This window comes from Lycorma delicatula, chromosome 1 (assembly GCF_047948215.1).
Source record: "Lycorma delicatula isolate Av1 chromosome 1, ASM4794821v1, whole genome shotgun sequence".
Lineage (NCBI taxonomy): Eukaryota > Metazoa > Arthropoda > Insecta > Hemiptera > Fulgoridae > Lycorma > Lycorma delicatula.
In genome coordinates, this window is record NC_134455.1 from 358,482,081 (window position 1) to 358,504,562 (window position 22,482).

A 22,482-nucleotide genomic window follows, 5' to 3' on the forward strand; every position below is an offset into this window, starting at 1 on the left:
TCCATAAAGTTTTGCATAGGCTACACTTTTTAAGGAAGCAGTTTTCATTAATCTGAAAAAAATTGTTTGTTTCAGATTAAAGCGCTACCACTATAAATTTATTTTTTTAATAACTTAATTTTATGAAATTTTGAATTTTTGCTGAAATAATTTATTAAATAAGAAAATAAAACAAAATAGGTTTAAAAGCACTGTTACACGATTCGATAAAAATCCTTTTTATCCAGGCAAATGTCATAATCTGCTGGTATTTTAAGAAGGAGGTTTCAGGAACGTTCAAATCTTAATTTTTGTTTTAAATAATTTGCTATTTTGTAATCAAAGGATATATGGACACTCTTATCTATGTAGAAAAATGACTTGGAAAATTACTTTAGAAGAATAAAAAATGTCTTTTAATATATGATGACTTAAGAAAAACTTTAATATTATAAAATTGTATTGGGAGAGTTAAATGAAAAATAGGATTGAGAAAAAAATATTCCTGAATTAAAAACATTTGTATAATAAAATACGTATTTCTTAGAAAGATAAGATTTATAAACACCGTCAAAATTAAATAAATATATATTTTAGTTATTAACATATACATATTTTTTTTTTAATTATTAATTAATTTATTTATATAGCGTATGGCACCAAAGCACAACACAAATTACAGTCAAAAATTACATACAAACTTTTAACAAATTAATATAAGCTACTGATTCTGAAGTCACCATCAGGAAATCTTCAGAAGTCTCTCCATAAGCTGTCCTAGGGGAAACTTCTGTGATGTTTACCCCATTTACACAGGATATAGGCGCACCTACCATGCTGAGTTCGAATTCTGTTTAGCGTTGACCATGTCTTACGTGGCAAGTCAAAACTCGGCAGCTTTTGAGTAATACATGAGAATTGGTTATTCTGCTTTGTGGTCTATTCTTGACGCCAGGCGTCAGTTAGGAGAATTCCTTCCTCTATGGCAGCAATTGCTGTTCTGATAGGTGGCTTCCTAGATTGAAAGCAACAACGATTGACATTCTCAATTCCTCATGTATTGGTAGGTTTCGATTGTTCATAATCTTCTTGTACTCTCTTACAAGAGCGTTCATACGGGGCAGGTTTGGAGGTGGTATGTGGCTCAATACTGGAAGCCTTCCACAGGAGTAGACCTGATAACCCCGGCAATCATTCTCATAGTGTTATTAAGTTGAGCATCAATTCTATGTACATAAGAGCTGTTATGTACTGGTCCACAATAATCAGCAGTCGAGAAGACCACGTTCAGAGCCGATGTGCGCAAAGTGGAAGCCGATGCTCCCCACGTTGTTCAACAGAACTTATGTATAATGTTCTCGCTTTCAATTTCTCTGCAGTTTTCATTAGGTGCTTAAATTTTTAATAGTTTCTTTGTATACTGATTACATACTTCCATAAGATAATCAGTGAAAATATTTTATTCTCAATTTATAATCTAGAATCGCATTATTTTTGGATTTTCTAGTTTAATTTCTGTTTTATTTTATTTAATTCTTGTGGAATTTTATCTACATTAAAGTTAACTACAGAGTGACTGAAAAATATTTCCTCACAAGAGAAACATATACATTGAGGCATACGTGACCAATCTCTAATAAATTGCAAAAAATTATTTTCTTTTAGTTCATTAGTCTTCTGATACTGTTGGACAATATTGTCCCTTAAGTCAGAGTTGATCATCATTTCGTTTATTTGTATTTTGGTGCCAATCATGTAATCGCTCTTTGTTTTGTTATATTTCTTCTGATCTTAATAACTACACGGTGTCAAGTTTTCAAATTTTATTTATCATATATTCATTATCCTCTCTTAATCTTTTAACTCTATCCTTGGTCTTAACATTTTCTTCATCTTTGTATTTATTATATTCTCATAATTTTTTATTCTTCGCTTGTTCTTAACATTTTCTTCGTGTTCATATTCATCGTCTTGTCGTTTTTTGAGATATTTTTCCTTATGTTATCTTTCTTTTTCCAGTGTTATTGTTTCTTTTTCATTTTTGATTATCACAAATAATACAATAATAAAAACTGATTACTTTACACCTTAAGGTTAAAATTAACATAATAATCAGTACATAGAAACGGAATAAATTAATTATTACTAAAGTTTATTTATACTACACATCAGAAATCTGAAACTTGTTAATCAGAAACTCACGAATATAGGAATGATACTGATCTAGTTATACAAGTAATAAAGGGACTTTTACTCTATCCTAATATTTCATGTAAAATTATTGAAATAATAATTGTAAACATATATGATGTTAATAAAAACTAATATTTCAGCAATTGTGTAACTGTCTATTTTATTAAAGAACTGGAGGATCGTATCTCACATTCAAATGAAATAAGTTTAAATGAAGTGTAGCAAAAAATGTGTATATGTAATTAAATAGGCGTACAAGGTAGTCATGTGGTGTTCACATCAGATTTTTTCATAATGTAGTGAAGCGTAAATTATTCTGTAAAATATTACGTAAACGAAAAATAATATTATATCTCTTAATATTTATAAATGTACCAGATATTGATAAAATCACAAACATTTTGTAGTAATGTTGATATTTGTACAGGAAACTTATTTTGGTTAGTAAGGTTACTGGAATGAATCAAATTATTCATAAAAATAATTCAAATTAAAAAAATTTGAATAAACTAAAACTGGTAATAGGGATTTAAATTAAAAATAAATTTTTTATTTAGTTAGGATTTAATTCACTTTTTAAAAAAAATATTTCGTTTATTGAGGAACAAACAAGAAAAACTGAAATAAGCAATTATCAAGACTTATTACATAGTCTAAAAATATTTTTGTGTCAAATTAAATAAAAAATAACATTTATTTTCTTATCATAATATTTTTGTAGATTCTAATTGATTACTGAGAATATGAAGATAATTTTACTATAGTTACAAAGGTGAAACTTGTTAAAATAAACTTCAACGTCATGGTGAATAATAAACTGTATTTTATGCTATTTAGGATTAGAGATAATTTTAGTAACTCATTTACCAACGACATGGTTCATAAGACCTAAAGAGGGATGACAAACTTGTTAACCCTTCATATTGTCATCTCGCCCTTTCTTCTCTCAGTGGATTATGTCCAACATCTCTATAAGTAATAAATTTGTCAGCTCTGTTTTTTGAAGTCCAGTAAGTTTTATGACGTTGAATGTTACCAAATTTTGTTCAGTTTTTATATTTTGAAACGCTATGTTTTTAATAATATTATCGTATGTTTTAGTTAATTTTATTTATTAAATGAGTTAATTATTTTTAATAAAAAATGCGAATTAAAATTTTATACTGTTTATAATTTGCCATAAAGAATTTCTGAATAAGCAGGAACAATTTTGAGACTCTGATTTCTTGAAAATAATGAACAGAAGTCTTAAAAGAAAAAAAAGAAAATTAAAAGTCAAATTTTCGTTAGAAAATGCCTGTAGATAATAACGGTTTCATTTTGAGTAATTCGTAAACGGTAACATCGGGAGGAACAACACGTGACTCATCATGTTTAGATTTTTAGAACCTTTTTTTAGATTTTTTTTTGTTGAAATACACACGTGTAAAACACAAAGTTATAATTTTAAAATAATATAAACCATACAATTTATTTTCTTTTATGTTATTTCATCAATAAATTCAATAAATCTAAATTAAACAGGAATGGCTGTATCTGTTAATAGGAACGTATCTAGTGTACGTTTAGAACACAAAATTATTCTAAAGGTTTCTACTTATTAAGAATACTTATTCTGTACCTTCTGTTGAAGTTTGTCATTTACACTTAAAATATTCAAAAGTCTCGTAAAGGTTTCCTCTCTTTGTTTTACGACTACGGTGGATTTTATTTAAAGTATTAGTATACTGACAGTTTCTGTAGTCCTGAAACAACATTTACTTTACCAAGTTAATTGTTGGTTCATATAGCGAACCTCTCTTTTCTGACATTAAACCCTTTAATCAAGTAATATAAACTGCAACAACTGCTGAAATTTTCATTAAATTTTTTTGTAAAATAAACGTTTTGTTTGTTTACCATTCATTTCGTTAATTATTTGTAAATAAATGAATTTTATTCTATTCAGTGATTTACTGCTCTAATTTCGGGTTTTTTTTTCATTAACAAATAATTTATTGCAAATGAGAAAAGATAATATTTAAATTTTAGATTAATTATATTGATATATATATATATATTGTTTTTGATTGCGTGTTCGCGCGTGTGTGTGAGTATGTGTGTATGTATTTTAGTTCTTTAAATGTGACACTATTAAAACATTTCAAAAATCAATTATCTTCTTCCATTACCTTTAACAAAGAAGACTAGTACGATATCTGAGACAATTACACTTAATGAATTATTTTAATTGCTATTTGTTCATATTAAATTTAACTAATTTCATTAACGAAATCTGAATTATATTTCAATTATTACTCCTTTCCATCAATCATTTATTTTTTCTAATGCGATAATTCTTTTATTTTACGAAAGTTGAGATTTTTAACCGAAAAAAGATTTTTATCCGATTGTAGGCGATCTGATATGAATCATGGGGCAGACAAAACATGAAGAAAAACAATCATCCCATGTTAGGTTTATTATAAAAATTGAGGAACAAAGGGGGTTTCCCATTATCTTCTACATTTAGCAAACTGAATTATGCAACAGCATGCCAAGCCTACCAAAAATCAGCTGATATTTTACTTTACAATTGACACCTTAACTGTTCAAAAAAAGCGGTTGTATAAGTTTGATAAACTTTTTTAACCTCAAAAATTAAATTCTGACTTGTAACTTTTACACAACATGGTTTACATGTTTGATAGTCATAAGACCAACTTGGATTGATGATGTATTGTAACAAAATAATGAACACCTTCCGATTGAGAAGTAATGCATTATATTTAACTTTTACGTAACTCAGCAGCAGAAAATTATTTTGATTTGATTATTATTATTACTTTTATTAATTTAATTATAGATCAGAGCGTTCAATGTGCTAAGTGAATAAATTATGAAAAACTTAATTTATGTAATTTACGATTAGATATGACAAAATCGATCGATAAAACCACTTCAATTATGATAATTTTTTACTATTAGTAAATAATTAAAAAAAACTTTAACAAAATAAAATATCCGATTCCCGTTAATAAATAATAATTTTTTTTATGACTGATGTGAAAACTGTATAAAATATCCAAAAAAGTTACAATGAAATTGTAAATCGTACGGGAAGAGTCTCTCAGGTATTTCTTCCGCTCAAAAACAAAAATTGCTGTATATAAATAAAAATGTTTTTAACAAAACGATACTGATATCAACAAAGGTAAGACACTACTACATTTCTATTATCAAAATCTGTTATTAATTTGGAATTTTCTTTAAAAAAAATTCATGTTAAATATGTGTAATTGACAATATATATACAATAATAGTAATAAGCAATTAAACATTTCCATAAAATAAGAAAAAAAGAAAAAAATTGTAACAAAACTCTTTCTGGCCCGATTTCATTTATTAAACAATGAATAATCATAAGAGTTGTATTATTTCTGTAAGATATGTATTTAGTATTCGTTGTTTAACAAATGAAATCGGGCCGGTAAGAGTTTTGTAACAAATTGATTTTTTTTTTTTTTTTTTTTGCTTATTATATGGAACCTATTGTCTATTATACAAATTTAACATGTATTTTTTTAAAGAAAATTCTCAATTAATAACAGATTTTAATAATAGAAATGTAGTAGTGTCTTACCTTTGTTGATATCAGTATCGTTTTCTTAAAATCAGTTGTTTTTTTAGCGGAAGAAATGATATCTGCGAGACTTACCGTACGGTTTATAATTTGATCGTAATTTTTTTTTGATATCACTGCGTATTCTTAGATTTTTTTTTTTTTTATGAATTACTGATTGTTATCTTAGGATTTATTATTACAATTTATTGCCTAAGAACAAACAAATTGAATTTCACTGCCAATTTTTTTTGTTCATAATCATATCATTCCCTTTATACCATATTATTCCTTTTTTAATAAAACTACTATAATGACCTTTTCGAATCGAAGATCCGTGATGTAATTATTGCACTATTACTTTGTAAGTGTAACTCTCGATTTTTATCGTTAAATTCGATTTTATCAATCGAATTTTTTTTCTGTTTTATTTATTCATTTTTTAATAAAACTAATATAATCTCTTGTAAACTCATACTTTTATTTTTTTTTCTAAAGAAGTGATGGAAATTAAATAATTGTTTCATCTTCAGTACTTTCATTTATATAACAGCATTTAAAATTAAAACATGCTGTAGTGTATTTTCTATTAAGTTTTATTATTTGAGGTACATTATAAAATTTTTGTACGCTACCTAGTACTATCACGCTACTGCTATCTAGCGGTGCGATTCGTATTCACCGAAAAAATTAATAAAATGACATATACGAGTCCCACGGTTCATCAAATGGAAAAAAAATGTTGCCTGACTGAATTCAACGTAGTTTTTGAAAGTACTCTCTATTACTAATCTAAGTGAACTGAAATATAATGTTTTCGCGCTTATTTTTCCCCCATTTTCATTTCACTGTTAGGTTAGGTCATGTGAAAACAGTAATCGTAATCGTTGATTTCGTCGCCTGTTACCGACGAAGATCTAACAAACTCCATAATTTTATGGAAAATATCATCCACAGGTCCTGGGTTCGAATTCCGGTCAGGCATGGTATTTTTCATAAAATAAAAATTTCCATTTTCATATTCTCACGTAAAAGATTCTTTATAAGCTTTTTTAAGTGGGAGTTAATTGATCAGTCAAAAAAAACATGTACTTCCTTTATAAAAAGACTTCTAGTAAAAAAACTGTAAACGAGGGTAAAACAAGATATAATAATTAATCTAATTTGTTGTTTTAGTTAATTATTTTCTAAGAGTATTGACCTTAAATTTACTTAAAAATTTAATATAATAATTAACTAATTAGTTTTAATTATTTATTTTTTTTTACTGTTTCAGGTGAGCAGTATACTGGATTTTTATTTTATTGCTTATTGTAAGGTAAGTACCACTTTAAGAAATGCGGTTTATGATAATAAATGCTTGATCATTATTTTATCATAGCAACAGAAAATAATTGCAGAATTTTTAAGCATTAACCTTTTATTTATTTGTTGTTTATTATTGATTGTTTTCTGCTTTTCCTGTAACTTTAACATTTTCGTATAGCTCTCTGCTTCGTCATAATGTATAGTGTCCATGTAAATTCTGATTAAATACATACTTCAACAATTAAAATAGGGTTTTTCCAGTAGTTTTTTAATTTGAATTTCTAAATAAAAATTCACAGGATTTGTCGAAGCAGAGATTTCTACGTACTAAGCATTTAATTAAAAGTTAAATGTAATAATCGAATCAGTAATTTAAACATTGCTGCATCATTAAAGAATTTCTTTTTTATTTAATAATCATAAAAAAATTTTCTTAAAAATACTGTATGTTGTCTTGAAAGTTAGAACTAGATCAAGCAACCCATAAAAATTGGAACTCTGGGGTTTTTATCAAGATGGTTGTTGCTTTACATTTAAAATTATTCGTGTAATAGCTAAATTTAAGAAATACAATTATGGTTAATTAAAAATCTAATTTTAAGATGTTGCTTATTTCTTGGTTTGTAAGTAAAAATGATATATATAAACTCTAAAACTTCGTACAATCAAGCAGCACATCAGAATACAATATTATTGTGAAGGATTATACATACGAACATTCAAATTTTTGGGCTCAGCCTTTTTGATAATGGTACGATGATCGACCGTATTCGAAAACGAGTAAACATTCTGGATATTGTTGACAAATTTCTGTGATTTTCTTTTTTTACAGAGTGCAACATAAAGATCTGATGGTTTTTAAACAGAAACAAGGGTTTAATTATTGAAAGAATGTATTTATTTGTGTGATTTTTAATATTACCAACTATTTGTGAATTTTTTCTTTGCTTGTTAGTAAGGATGTAAATGTTTGTTGGGTCATTAATTTATTAAGTCACCCTTCTGGGTGGCTTTCCGATTTATTTTGTTACATTTGTTTGAATTTAGAATTATTCGAAAAAAATCTTTAATTAATGAGTAGTAATTGTATTTACATTGGCAACGACAACATTGGTTCTTTGTGATTGGTCGTTGTTTGGGTGTGGCAATGTTACATTGATCTGATTGGTCTTTCCTTTGTTTATAATGCATCTGATTTATTGGAGTTATTGATATTGAACAACTTTAAATTAATTTAATAATCTTTGTTTTTATTCAATTAATATTGAGTATGTACGATAAAAGGGGTAAGAAGAGTATGCCCACGTGGGCAAAATTCGCTCATGGTGAAGTAATAGCTGAAGTGCGGCCAGATAGGATTCCTTCTCGTTAGGAGATAAACGAAGGACTAGGGTATCGGATATCAATACCCGCGTTAAGGATTTTGTTCAAACGACAGGGCGTATGGGGATTTCTACTCCGCTTGTGAGAAAATTTAATGAGCAATATGAAATTTTCATGCAGATTTTAGAGAGTCCATGAATCTGTTCAATGAAGCCTTTCAATGAAGCTCTCAAAAATACAACCTACTTTGCTTTTGTTATGATCTGTTAATTTCGTGATTTATGACCTTCTTAAATTTATCCAAATTATGGGGTTTATTCACGTACAATCTGGTTTTAAGGAATATTCGAGTAAAAATATCATATTTCTGGGGTTCGAAGAACCACCAGGACAAGCAATATCTCCGCTAATGAGAGATTAGACGCCCAGGAAATGTCGGTTTCAAATAATCCATTGCAATGGTAGTATGCAAAATTGTTCCATCTTACTGGTACTCTACTCTAAACATTGGGTCTCATTTAAATTTTATGCATCAGAAAAGTTTGAAGCGTTGAGTGGTTGGGGCTGGTTTCCACTGTTTGCTTAATTTGTTCGACGTTCTCTGGTTTCCTGGTCTTTGCGTTGACTAACTTTTAAAGTTGACCTGTAGCTTTGAATTTCTTTAACATAACTAAATGGTGTTACTGTGTGGAACAAAAATACATTGAAGTGAAGGGGAAACTAGTACTATTTAATCATTTTTACAATCTTTTAAAAAATGACTATGATGAACGCGTGATTTAAACCGATCACATCTACTGAAGTATCCCTGTTGGACGGTCGGGCCATTCCTTTCCGCTCCACTCATTCTCTCGCTGTCAGCTGTGCGCTAATGAAAACAGTCAGGTTTATACGCCGCAATCGGTAAAATATCATGCTTTTCTTGTTCTAACAATTTTTATTTTACTTCTTTTTTATTATACATTACATTTAAAGACTGCAACTTTAAATTAATATTAAGGTGTAATTCTTAAAACAGGTGACACTAATCGTTGTGTTTAATTATTTTTTGTACACAATTACTTATTTTATTAAAGTTGAATAAATGTAATAACGGTAATATTCTATTTTTTTACATATACATTTATAAATATATATATATATATGTATATGTTTATTAGTAATAAAATGAAAGTTTAATTGTTATGTATTTAATATTTTATTAATTTCGTTGTAACGTTAAAAAATTATTTTACTATAATTTAAACATAATTTATAAAGGGGAAACAAGTCTGGCTAATTAAAAAAAAATTGAAAATAGATTTATAAAAAAAAACAGTTTAAAAAAAGAAAATTGAATATTGATTTTCTATGCATGAACAAAACTACGTTTTAATGTTTGTTATAATTAACCTCACCGCTGGAACTAATAGTAAAGTGAATTTGTTTTCCGACATTCACAAATTGCATTCCGAGAAAATATTTCAACGCTACGTATTAATAAGCTAAGGCATATAACAGCTAATATTTCAACGCTAATTATTGTGTGTAAGCTATAAAGATAAATATAAAGTTACAAGTTATATGAAACTTATTTTAAAGTTTGAAATAACGTATAGACTTCTAATGAATGACTGAAAATTGCAGTTATAAGCAGAAGCAATGCGTGATAGTTTTTTTATTAAGTATTTTAATGTATACCGAGCACCCGTTTAAATGATATTTATTCGACTACAGGAAAGCAGGCTCCACACATGCGTACAAATTATTTGTTAATTTAACGAATACTTTTGTTCATGAATATTGATGAATGAGTATTCGTTAAAATAGGAATCTGCTTATATGTCTGCGGGATATATATTTTGTTTTAATATTTTATAATTATTTTAAACTACAAAGAAACAAAACAATCAGCTGTAGACAGTTATAATAATTAATATACAACACTAAAATTATTACAAAATACTATAAAAATTATACTATACATTGCACAATTCACAAAACATAACTTTATGAACTGGAATGTTCAATTTAATCAGCATGACACAAGTAGTCCAGGCACTCACCGGGTTGGTCTATTGGTGAACGCGTTTTCCCAAATCAGCTGATTTGGAATTCGAGAGTTCCAGCGTTCAAGCCCTACTAAAGCCAGTTATTTTTACACGGATTTGAATACTAGGTTGTGGATAACGGTGTTCCTTGGTGGTTGGGTTTCAATTAACCACAGATCTCAGGAATGGTCGAACTGACCATTCCTGAGATTTAGTCCTAAGACTAAAAAAGATCATATGGACTGCGAAATATAGAATGAATATGAAATATGGTTTGAATGTCGTTGGAACTCTGTAGGGCAATTTTGAATGTTATGAATCATACTTAAAATAATTAATCGTAAGAAAACAGGGAGTTTAAAATGACAGTCTAGTTACGTAAATACGAATATGAGTGTTTGTTATCCACGAATAAAGATGACTGCAGCATGAATAATGATGAACATGTAGCTTACCTTACCACTCATTAAAAATGTTCTATACCGAAGTTTTAAACGAAAGTTCCTAAATTATTTAACAATTCTGATGAAAGGTGAATATTATATTACTATAATTAACAGCAAGAATGTAATTTCAGATAATCCTCGAAGGGATTCTGTGGCAGTATTTAGGAGGATTACGGGTCACGACTGCCTTACAGAACAGCTATTCAGTATGAAAATCCTCGCATTTCCTGTGTATGTTATCTGTAGAAGTTAAGAATCTGTTATGAATCTTTATTTTTAGCCTGCGGGAACACCGGTAGATATTTATTTAAATAATGGGATGAAATGACAGTATTGTAGCGTATGAAAACGCCATGCCTGTTATGGATGCAAACCTGGTACTTCAGAATCAATGGCCGAGTCGCTACCACTCGCGCTATGGAGGCCGGCTATTATGTATGAACTGGGGACATTTAAGAATATATAAAGAAATTATTGATTATAGAGACATGTCTAATGGAACGAAAATTGTACTTTAAGGTCATAAATCTAATGACATTTTATCAATAGATCATTGAATAAGAAAATAAATATATTTTTTTGTACGTGTTGCTTAGAAATTAGATAAAGTTTATTTTTTTATATTGCATCAGTTACTAAATCAGAAATTACTTTTGTAGAAGAGATTTCATGTATATTTTTGTTTAACTAGTAAATCTTATTCCTGTTAAATTTATGTATAGCAGAGTGAATTAAAAACTTCCTAAAGAAATAGATAAGTGGATAATGACAAATAACGTATCTGAATCGGTATTTTAGACATGTTTTTGCCATCCTGTTTAAATGATCCACAATTAGTTGTGGTTTTTTTTATAAAAAACCCTACAACGGAGGTAATCCAATCTAAGGAAGGCAAACTTATGAAGAGTATATTTATAATTATAGTCATAATATTAATAAAAATTATTTAGCATTATTTCGTATTGTTACAAAATAATATTAAACATGTAACAGATATAAAAATATTCATTTTATAAAATATACTTACCATAAATGTGCTAAACATAAATATTATTTACATAATCTTCATATCCTTGTATTTTCTTCATATTATTAAATGGAGAAATTTAATTTTAATGCAAGGGTGCGGGTGTTCATTTGGATTATTATTTTCAATTTGTATTTTATTCTTTCGTCGTTTGACTTAGATAAGTTAAAATTTTAATTTATCTCAATCTTTATTAAGCTTTTAACAAGTTAAAAAAAAAACAAATTTAAAAAAGTAAAATAAAAAATACAAAAATATAAATTATACATTTTTATTAATATAATAAAATAGAGGTTATATTCGTAGCCATCTGTGTAATATTAAATTACATATATAGTTTTTCAAAGTGAACAGTACATCAAATTTTATTACATTAATAACTTCTAATATTTGTTCATTTTTTTATTGTTATTATTGATTTATTATATATTGTAATTTTTTTTATAATCAGAGGTTAATGATTATAATAAATCAATATATTTAAATTAAAAAAAAAGAGGCGATGTATGATTCGAACCGGTGTCTACCCCTTGCAAGATTTAAATAATTCATCAATTAAAATTTTATTTGGCTGTAACTGTGGAACCAAGGAAAATAAGTACCATATTGATGTATCGTTGAAAAGTTCTCAATGAGTGCTTATTACTGCAGTTAAGAAAAAGTCCAAAATCTATTTTTATTTTTTTTATTTTGGGCTTTTTTGATACTTTTAGTTGAGTCGACTGCATGTCAAAAGGTGAGATGCGCAACTAGTTGTTATAACAGTTCTAAATTCAAAATTTCAACATCCTACGGCTAATCATTTTTGAGTTATGCGAGACACATGTACAGACTTCAAGCCGAAACTAGTCAAAATGGATTCAGGATGGTCATAATGGATATTTTTGTTGAAATCTGAAAACCAAGAATTTTCGCTATTATAATACTTCCTTTAATTCTTACTAGGAAGTAAAAAATTAATATTAGATTATTTTTCATCATTTGAGAATCTTACATAAACTAATTATTGTTATACATACTTATAACAATAAATATAAAGCCTAAGTATTCTCTTGAAGTAATATCTCTGCCACTGTTTTTCTATAATTATATTTCTAATAGTTTTAAATACAGCTCTTTATGAAAATAAAATAATTTTAATAATTTTTTTCAATTACTTTAGTAGAATAAAAACATTTATTTTATTCTTATAACTTGTAATAGGTTAGTATAAATAAAATTTCTCGTCATATACGTAAAAAAGTATAATATTTCTCAACTTTGACATAAAGTCAAAGTTGAGAAAGTCAAAGTTGACTTTTTAACATAAGTAAAACAAAAATAAATTCCACAAAACCACGTTGTTTTTATCTTTCAGATCACCATATTGTATTTTAATTTTTAATTATAATTTTTATGTTTATCAGCAAAGAAATGTACTATTTTCATGAAGTTGACTCCCCTTTTTAAAGTAATATTCTCCAGTATATATACTAATATGTAAATTCCATTTTTGTAATCGTCTGTAACTGGTAATCACCAAAAAAAAAATTAATAGTTTCATGGACAAAATAAAGAAAATTTAAAAAACTTCATGGACAAAATGACCATTTTTTTATATTGGATTTTAAGCATCCCAATTATAAACAAAAATCTTAACTAGATAAAATCTATGCTTAAAATTTGAAAAAAAATTAGTACCTGTTCAGTAGATTTCATAAAAAAAGCTACTTATTGTAATGGAATCCATGATTCGACTTCCGGAAAATTTTTACATCTTCGCGTTTCGCATCCCCCAGCCCTCAAAACCACCGTCAGTTCAAATAAAGGTTTGTAGATTTATATATATATATATATATATAATTTATATATATTTTAATTTCTTGTAGATACGATAACTGCCCTAATTTTTCACTAGTAACTTTCAAATTTATACATAAAATATAACGACCCAAAATCTGGGGTGAATTCTTCAGTGGGCAAAATCTGACCATGGGGGTGGAAATGGAAGGGCTTTTTTCGAAAAAAAAAACAAATTATCTTTATACATTTTCTATTTAGTAAAATATCAAATTCCTGTAAAATTCCTACTATTTACTGGATAAGGACCTAAAACGTATCTAAGTAAAGGTTTTTGATATCACCAACCACTGGTTCAGGGGTTGGAAAAATGTGGTTTCGAAGATAAAAAATATCATACCTCCTTTAATAGGCACAATCAAATCGTTTTAAAGTGATCGTTAGTCCACTAAACATTACGTAAAACTTTTGTCTGACACAAATTTTGATATGACAAACACTTACAGCAAGGGATAACCAAAAGTTTGCTAGAATTGCAAGTAGTTATGGTGGGGGGGCTTGTCGTATGCACATGGGAAACTTTTTTCACATTCAACCATTGTCGTATTGAGTTAATTTAAAGGTTTTCTGACCTATAAGGTGGAAATCTTTTTTTATCCACTACATAGTACCAGTGAAATCTACCTCCGCCTTCCGGCTTGCCGAAGGGTTTTTTTTAATTTCTTTTGCTTTGTGATAATGCTGGTCAGTAGGTACTCAATTTTTTTTTTTTTATTCAAATGTAGTGATATTAAGCAAACGATTAAAATTTTATTATTTAAAAAATAATTTATATATATAAATTTATTACTTAAAAATACAAAAAAATAAAGTTAAATTTTGGAGATTTCGATTAAATTTTTTTCACCAAAATTTTATTATAATTTAGTTCGTTGGAAATATTAATTTATTAAGATAATTATTCAAATTTTATTAAAAGAGTTTTTTACATTCTGAAGACATTAATTTCTATTTAATAGCACAAAATTGGTGACAGATGAATAAAAAGGCGTTTCCAGACCGATGAAGTTAAAAAGATTTTTTTATAATAAAAATATTATTAACATATTACTGACATATTACATGATATTCTTTTACAATACTTATTATACAGTTAGGACAGTTAGGAAGGTATAAATCTATACCTTTGAATTTTCAAGAAAGATGAAAAAGGTATTTTATTCTATATATAAAGAAATAAATAAAAAAATGAATCTTTTTCTGTACATAGAAAAGGATCTTTTTCCAGCAGACTACAATATATATTTTATAAAATAAGACATATCTTACATTGGCAGCGTGAACACAGTTGTTAACATAGACTTCAAGTTCATAATTTGAAAAATATATTTTTCAGTCATTATAAAATTTAATTACTTAATTCTGGAAATATTTTTTTCATGAATTAAATAATGCATTTTAAGACGTAGGTTTTTGTTTAGATAATCTAATACTGTTTTATTACTAAAATATTTATTTTCATTAAAGCCTCTTTCCAACAACATCCAAAAACATCGTTTTCTTAGTAATACTACCCTCATATTTATATAAATGTAAGATATAAATAGATTTATATAATATATTTATATACGCTCCCGTATAAACATTTTTTTTCCTTAATATTATTGTACATTTTTTAAAATTTTTAAATATACATTACATTAAAAACGAACTGCTGATTTCGCACGCATTGCTCATTATGTATTATAAAAGGAATAATACGTACTGTATAATACAGAAGTTTCATTTGTACGCTGAACTTGTAAAATCGACAAAATTGTACTTCCAATGAATAAATGAATGGCCGGAAGGAAGGCAGAATTTGTAGCTTTAGATAGTTGCAAAGGAGTTAATGAACACAGGAAATTTTGTGAAGCACATACCAACGAAATTAGTCGGGATATTTGGAAAATAAATTCCCTTAGCTAATCCAGAAATTTTAAAGGAATTACTTGCCAGTTGTATACTGTATAATTGAAGCACTATTTATAAACTCCATAGACAAAACTTTTGAACAGAAAATTTTATTTCTAAACAAATTTACAGTTGATAATACTTTTATTTATAATTTCAAATGTTATATTAATTTTCCTTCATATTGTAATAATATATTTTGCATTGCTTCCAATATATTTCAGTGAAAAAATTGTTAGGAAAAAAGTTTATCGTTTAATTCTACAAATAATTTTCTATTTAAAATTTTCTAAGTAAAATTAATATCCGTAAAAAATTTATATATATATATATTTAACTCGGGGTACGTAAAATTGTTGCATTATTTTACTTTTGGGTCTTGGTTTTTATTATTTAAAGCACTTGAGTTACAGTTAGTAACTCTTTTTCAGATAGTAAAAAAGTAAGCACGTAAGATAATTCCTGAGTGAAAAAAGCGCGTCAGCTGCATTTCGAAAAGAATATTAGACTCACTGTATTAGGCGTATGAGGAAACTACTTTCTTGCATTCCTTACTGAACATTTCATACGTAATTTTTTTTTTAATAAAACTGACTTGCTTTAATTTTAAATAAGATATACCGTAGATTAAATTTTATACAAAATTAATTTTAAATATTTTGGTAAAACTACGTAAATTATGTAAGGTTCGCTAATGATATGGCATATTTATGAAATGAAACAAAGAACACTCAGCTGAAGATTTCACATCTAGAATATAAGTAATCATAATAGGAAATGAAAGTAATTGTTACGAAAGCAAAAGTAAAATGAACTGTAGCCAGTAAACTAAAGAATCTTTGGCCAGAAAAAGGATTAATTGGAAAATTAAAACAGAACAGCTGCCTAGGTAATATGTTAACTGAACATTGCAAAAGTGAAATGAAATAAGGGAAAAAAAATCAAATGACTATAAAAACATTTTACAGACAGAAACATTTATTTTTATTATGATTTTACGAGTTAAAGAAGCTTATTTAGAAATTTGATGTGTGAAATATAGTTCTTTGTGCGTATTGTGTATAAAACATATGTATTAAAAATAGGGAAAAATTTGGGACATTTGAAATGTGGGCAATGATACGAAGAGTGAATATTAAATGGATAGACGAATTAAAAAAACCAAGAAGAATGATAAGATTTAACAAGAATTATATTTTATATTAATAAAAATAATGAATATCAATATTTGCCGAATTCATTCATATTATCCCAGGTAAGCTATTAGGCAAAAGAGCGAGGCCCTTGGTGGCTCAAGTTGCGAATTAAAAATATTTATTAAAGGGAAACAATAAAAACAAATCCATTTAGTTGATTATTGTATTTCTATTTCCATGGCAACTGAAATAGGTTGGAAAGTTTTTTTAATCAAAGGTCTGCGTACTTTAGTCACCATAGTTATTTAGTTTCAGGTTTCTGTAAAATCTGAATGAATACCATACTTGTTATTTACCAGTTTTATACTCACAACCATGAGGATAATGAACAGTGCAGGAATCCAGTAGGTGGAGCCCCCCTGACCAGACGAGAATGGAAAGCCAAGCGAGATCTGTGGTCCAGGGTTCGACCCTGTAACTTAGAGGACCAGGAGAGCCTCTGGATCATCCCCGGGAGTCCAGAGGGTTCGGTTCCCTGGCTAGATAATCGGGCGAAGGAAGCAAGCTCTAATCTGCTATTTTATGTATTTATTAACAAATATATTCATATTTATATTAATACTGAATGTGTCAGAAATAGTGACCCATTTTAAATAATATGTTTAAGCATTAATAACCAGAACTACATAATATTGTTGTAATTCTATGTTAACTTGTGTTAATTTTGTTCTTCAGGTGACCGCTATTGTTGGTAACTATCTTCGTCCCGAGCACGCACACTCGTCATCACCTTAACTCGCAAATTCTTTCTTATTTTGGCCTCAATTTCGGTAACGATATATTTTTCAGTTACGGAAAATTTGCTGGCCTTGTAGCACATACTTTGTATTTCAGGTTTACAGACAGAAAAAAAATTACAGCCTATAAATAGTGTGAACGGGGGATCAGTTGACATGACCAAACCGGATAACAAGGTGTTCTGTAAACATTCTTCATAAGGTTGTCATGGACGTTCTTGCTGTATTAGTATTTGCACTGTTCTATTTGATCTACAACGTATTCGGATATTTTTTTGACGCATTTGCAGTTTTACGAACTGTTGCAATATAACATCATAACGATCCGCTGTGACTGTAATGGTGTCATTCCCGTCATTCTTAAGAATATAGAGAATAATGATAACCTACGCTCCAAATCAAATAGTAAATTTTGTTATGAAGTGGTCGTTCATGAATCTGGTAAGGATTGTAAGGCTCCCAGAACATAAAATTTCGTTTGTTTACATAGCCAGATAAATGAGTACGGGCCTTGTTAGACATCATCAAATTGTAGAGAAAATCGGGTTGAGAATTTGTACTCTCTAGAAGTTGTGTAAAGAAAATTCGACATGCCTCTACATGTGTGGGCAAGCAATGATTTTTAAGCCAATTACATTTTGTATGGATAGAACATAATATCCAGATGCTACATGACATAGTTGTATCTATATTATAAGGGCTTATGAATGCTGATCTACTGATCGCTTTGGATTTGGTTTTAAAGCAGCATTTACTGTTGCAATGTTGAGGAGGTGTAAACCGTACATGGCCTACCAGGTGGCTGCTTGTTTGATCTATTCTCTGTTCAGATAAACAGCACCAGTTGATCTGAACAGCCTGATCCACTTGTAATCGCCTTCCGCAACGGAATTTGTCCATTCCGACCGACGTCAAAATTTTGCCGAACAAACGTTTCGTTCTTACGATACTATCAGCACAGTTGAAAAAAGTTCCAATTGCAAAGGCGCAATTTTCATTTGACGAGTGTCATACCGATTGCCTAAGTCATGTAATATGGCGGAAAGAAAATAGTTTTCAATACTCTAAGGAATGGCATAAATATCAGCTATCAATCACCAAAATTAACCCGCGATTTAAAATGGGTCATTGTTTCTGCCGCATCTTGTATAAGAAGTTTAAGCTTATTCAAAGAAGTTTAAGCTTGTAGTAATGAACAGAGAAAATTTTGTGAAGCACATACCAAGAAGATTAGTCGAGATAACAGAAAAATGAATTCTCTTAGATATTCCGATAATTTTAAAAGAATTGAATTATACAGAGTATCCTTTAAAGACCACGCCAAACTCTAGGAAGTGATTGAACTTTACATACTGAAGAAAAATATCCAGTGAACATAGGTCCAAAAACGCATATTTTTCTATCTTTCCGCCATTTTGTTTTTAAGAAAGAAAAAAATTTCAAGAACGGTTTGAGATAACGCTATAAAACTTTGTGCTTTATTTTAAAACTAACATTTGCTAATCGGAAAAAAAATAACGATACTCTTCGCTGAAAAATTTCAAAATGACGTTTGTTTCAACTTTTCAATCTTAAATATCTTATGAATTATTATATTTACCAAATTGTGTTGTAAAAATTATGAAGCATTTTTTTCTCAACAAAACGACATCTTGGTCGTAAAAATACGATGAAAAAAATCAGAGATATTGCAAAAAGTAGGCCTAAACCAAAATCTGGCGGTAATCTTGTTTTATTTTATTATCGTAATTTATTACCGTGATTTCTGATTAAAATTGTTAATTTTAGCAATTTGAATCTGAAAATTTGATTTTGATTAGTCACGATAATATAAAAAGAATAAGATGAACGCTAGATCGGTTTAGGCCTACATTTTGCAATAATTCTGTTGTTTTTCGTCGAATTTTTCCGAAAAAGTTGTCGTTTTGTTCAAAGAAAAATGCTCGATGTTCGGAGCGAGGTTTCCAGCTGCACCCTGTGCTTTCCCTCCACTGTATCAATGGGTGTGGAGGTCTTAACTTTTACATCGGCAGATGCGGAAATTGTAATCTCAATGGAATTATCCACGAGATTGCTTTTAACTAAGCGGACTGTGGGAAGTTTGTCATCATCATCATCAAAATTTATCGTCATCAATCGGTCACCTTTTTTTATTGAGATTACAGCCATCTGAAAAACACACAGCTCATTTTAGATTTTATGATGTGTACTACATCAATACCTCATCTAAAAAAAAAGCTAAGCGGACGGTTTTTGCTCTCGCATATTTAATATGACTTTAGATTAAAAAATTAAAGGATATTATTAATATCTTCAAATTATTATGAATTATTTCAATACTATTTAATTCTTTAAAAAAATCTAATCATTTATAAAACTAATTATTAATTCTTTTCATTTAAAAAAATCATAAGATATTATTTTCAACTAAAAATCTCAAATCTTATTATTATTATTTTTTTTTAAAGTTCAAATTATTTAAATCTAATTATCATCATTTAATAAGAAAATATTTTTTGTTATGAAAATAATTATTTTATTTAAATCTAAAATTAAAGGATATTATTAAAAATCTTCTAATTATTATGAATTAAAATCTATATTATTTAATTCATAAAAATTTAATCAATTATAAAATAATAAAATCTATTTATCATCATCATTATTATTAAATCTTTACATTTTTTAAAAAAATATAAGATATTATTTTTAACTTAAAATCGTAAAATCAAATTATTGATAATATTTAAAAATTCAAATTATTAGGAAAGTATTTTTTATGCAAATAATTATTTTAAATCTAATTACCATCATTTAATAAGAAAGTATTTTTTGTTATGCAAAATAACTATTTTATAAAAATATTATTTAAATCTAATTATCATCATTATTATAAAGAAAAATTATAAGATATTATTTAAAAATTATAATTATTATGAAAGTATTCTCACCTTGATAATATTTTTTTAACGTCGTCGTCGTCGTCGTAGTACAGCAAGTTAGTACACTGAGAAGACACTATAAATCTATGAAGAAATCTGTCTGCTTTTATATAAAACTGGCGTACTTAAAAACAGATAAACAGGAAAACCGCACACAAAAATAAAATTATTGTTATTTTATATATCGCAAAAGATAAGAAATACGATTAAAACATATTTTCTTTTTTAAATTACAGATATTATTATTATTATTATTATTATTATTATTATTATTATTATTATTATTATTATTATTATTATTATTATTATTTAATAGTAATATTTTTTTTTCTCTTGGTAAACAGGAAAACCGCGCGAAAAGGGGAATTACAGAAATTATTATTGTTATCAACTGTCGCGGTGGACTTGATAACATATATGATTAAAATATTACTATTACTATTACTATTATTATGTTGAGGTGTTGCCAAATCTATTGCATGCGACGTTGCCAGCACTATTACTATTACTATTACTATTATTATGTTGAGGTGTTGCCAAATCAATTGCGTGCGACGTTGCCAGCACTATTACTTTTTTTTTTTTTTATCTGCATTTTTACGGGCATCGATTGCTAAGGTCATTAGCCCTCGTCACATTCTTTAAAGGAAATTATTATCTCCATCAGGATCGTCATATGTAAGGGTGTAAAGGGCCCTTACATTTTATTTAAAAACACAAACTTCACAATAAACATTAAAACATGAAAGACAAGGACAATCACAAACACTTACGGGGTGTAAAGGGCCCCAATATTAAAATTTGAGATAGGTTCTCAAAAGACCATGAACTTAAAATTATAATTAATTTTCTCAATACCATATCTGTCCTCTTTCTTCTATATGTATATATATATATAACTACCGCTTAGAGTATCTTTTACCACAGCTTTAAACTTCCATTTTACAGACTTTTAAGAAGTCCACTGGCGTGTAAAAATGCAACTATATTTTCTTCATTTCCATTATCCAGATCAACACTAATATTATTTGTAAGACGGAACCTCTTTCTGAGGTCCTCATATATGGTACACTCTTCTATTAGATGCTTGATTGTCAGTGTTTTATTACAAACACCGCACATTGGTCTCACTTCGCCGGTTAACAAATATAAATTTGTTAATCGCGTGTGACCGATTCTAAGTCTGGTCACCGCTACTTGTTCACGGCGAGTCAACTTAAAGTCGCTTTTCCATTTATAAGGAGAAGTTTTAACCGAGTTTAATTTTGTATTTAAACTCCTCCATTCAGCGTTCCACTTGTTTCTTACTATGTTGGTTAGACGGTTTTTAACATCTGCCACTCTTACAGGAAATGCATCCAAGTCATCGCAGACTGTTGCCTTTCTGGCAGCTTCGTCTGCGATTTCATTACCTATAATACCAGCATGCCCTGGAGTCCATACAAATACGCATCGCTGTCCTCGTTGTTTTAGTACGTATAAAATGGACAGGATGTTTGCAATTAGGACATCCTTAATGTTCTTGTTCCGAATTGCGACGAGTGCACTTAATGAATCGGAACATATCAGCACTCTCTCTTCGCAATAGTGTTCAGTGTAGCGAAGAGCTTGCTGAATTGCAGTGAGTTCTGCCGTGTAGACACTGGCCACATCTGGCAGTCTCCAAGAGTGGGCTTCTTCATTTACATATATCGAGCATCCAACACCATGTTCGGTTTTAGAACCGTAAGTATAAATTCTAATATGTTCTTCGTAACTACTGACGGTTGCCAAAAATTCCTGCTGGATGATCACTGCTGGTTTCTTTTTTATTTCTCCTTGAGAGAGATCCAAACTTGTATTTACCGCTGGCAAGAGCCATGGCGGTATTTCTCTAGTAGAAATTGCTAGTGTCTCTGGTATAGCAATTTCATATTTTCTTCTTAATTCGTGGTACCTAATTCCGGTTGGTCTGGAATAGGTAGCACG

At 28.4% G+C, this 22,482-nt stretch overlaps 1 long non-coding RNA gene across 1 annotated transcript; it reads right to left on the bottom strand.

Annotated features, from left to right (window-relative positions):
- Positions 1-12,172: 12,172 nt before the first annotated feature.
- LOC142318423 (uncharacterized) lies at positions 12,173-20,585 on the bottom strand. Its single transcript, XR_012754904.1, has 3 exons — positions 20,524-20,585; positions 19,173-19,741; positions 12,173-12,801 (listed from the first exon to the last, which is right to left on the bottom strand). It is a non-coding gene; the product is annotated as an uncharacterized LOC142318423 (long non-coding RNA).
- Positions 20,586-22,482: the final 1,897 nt, after the last annotated feature.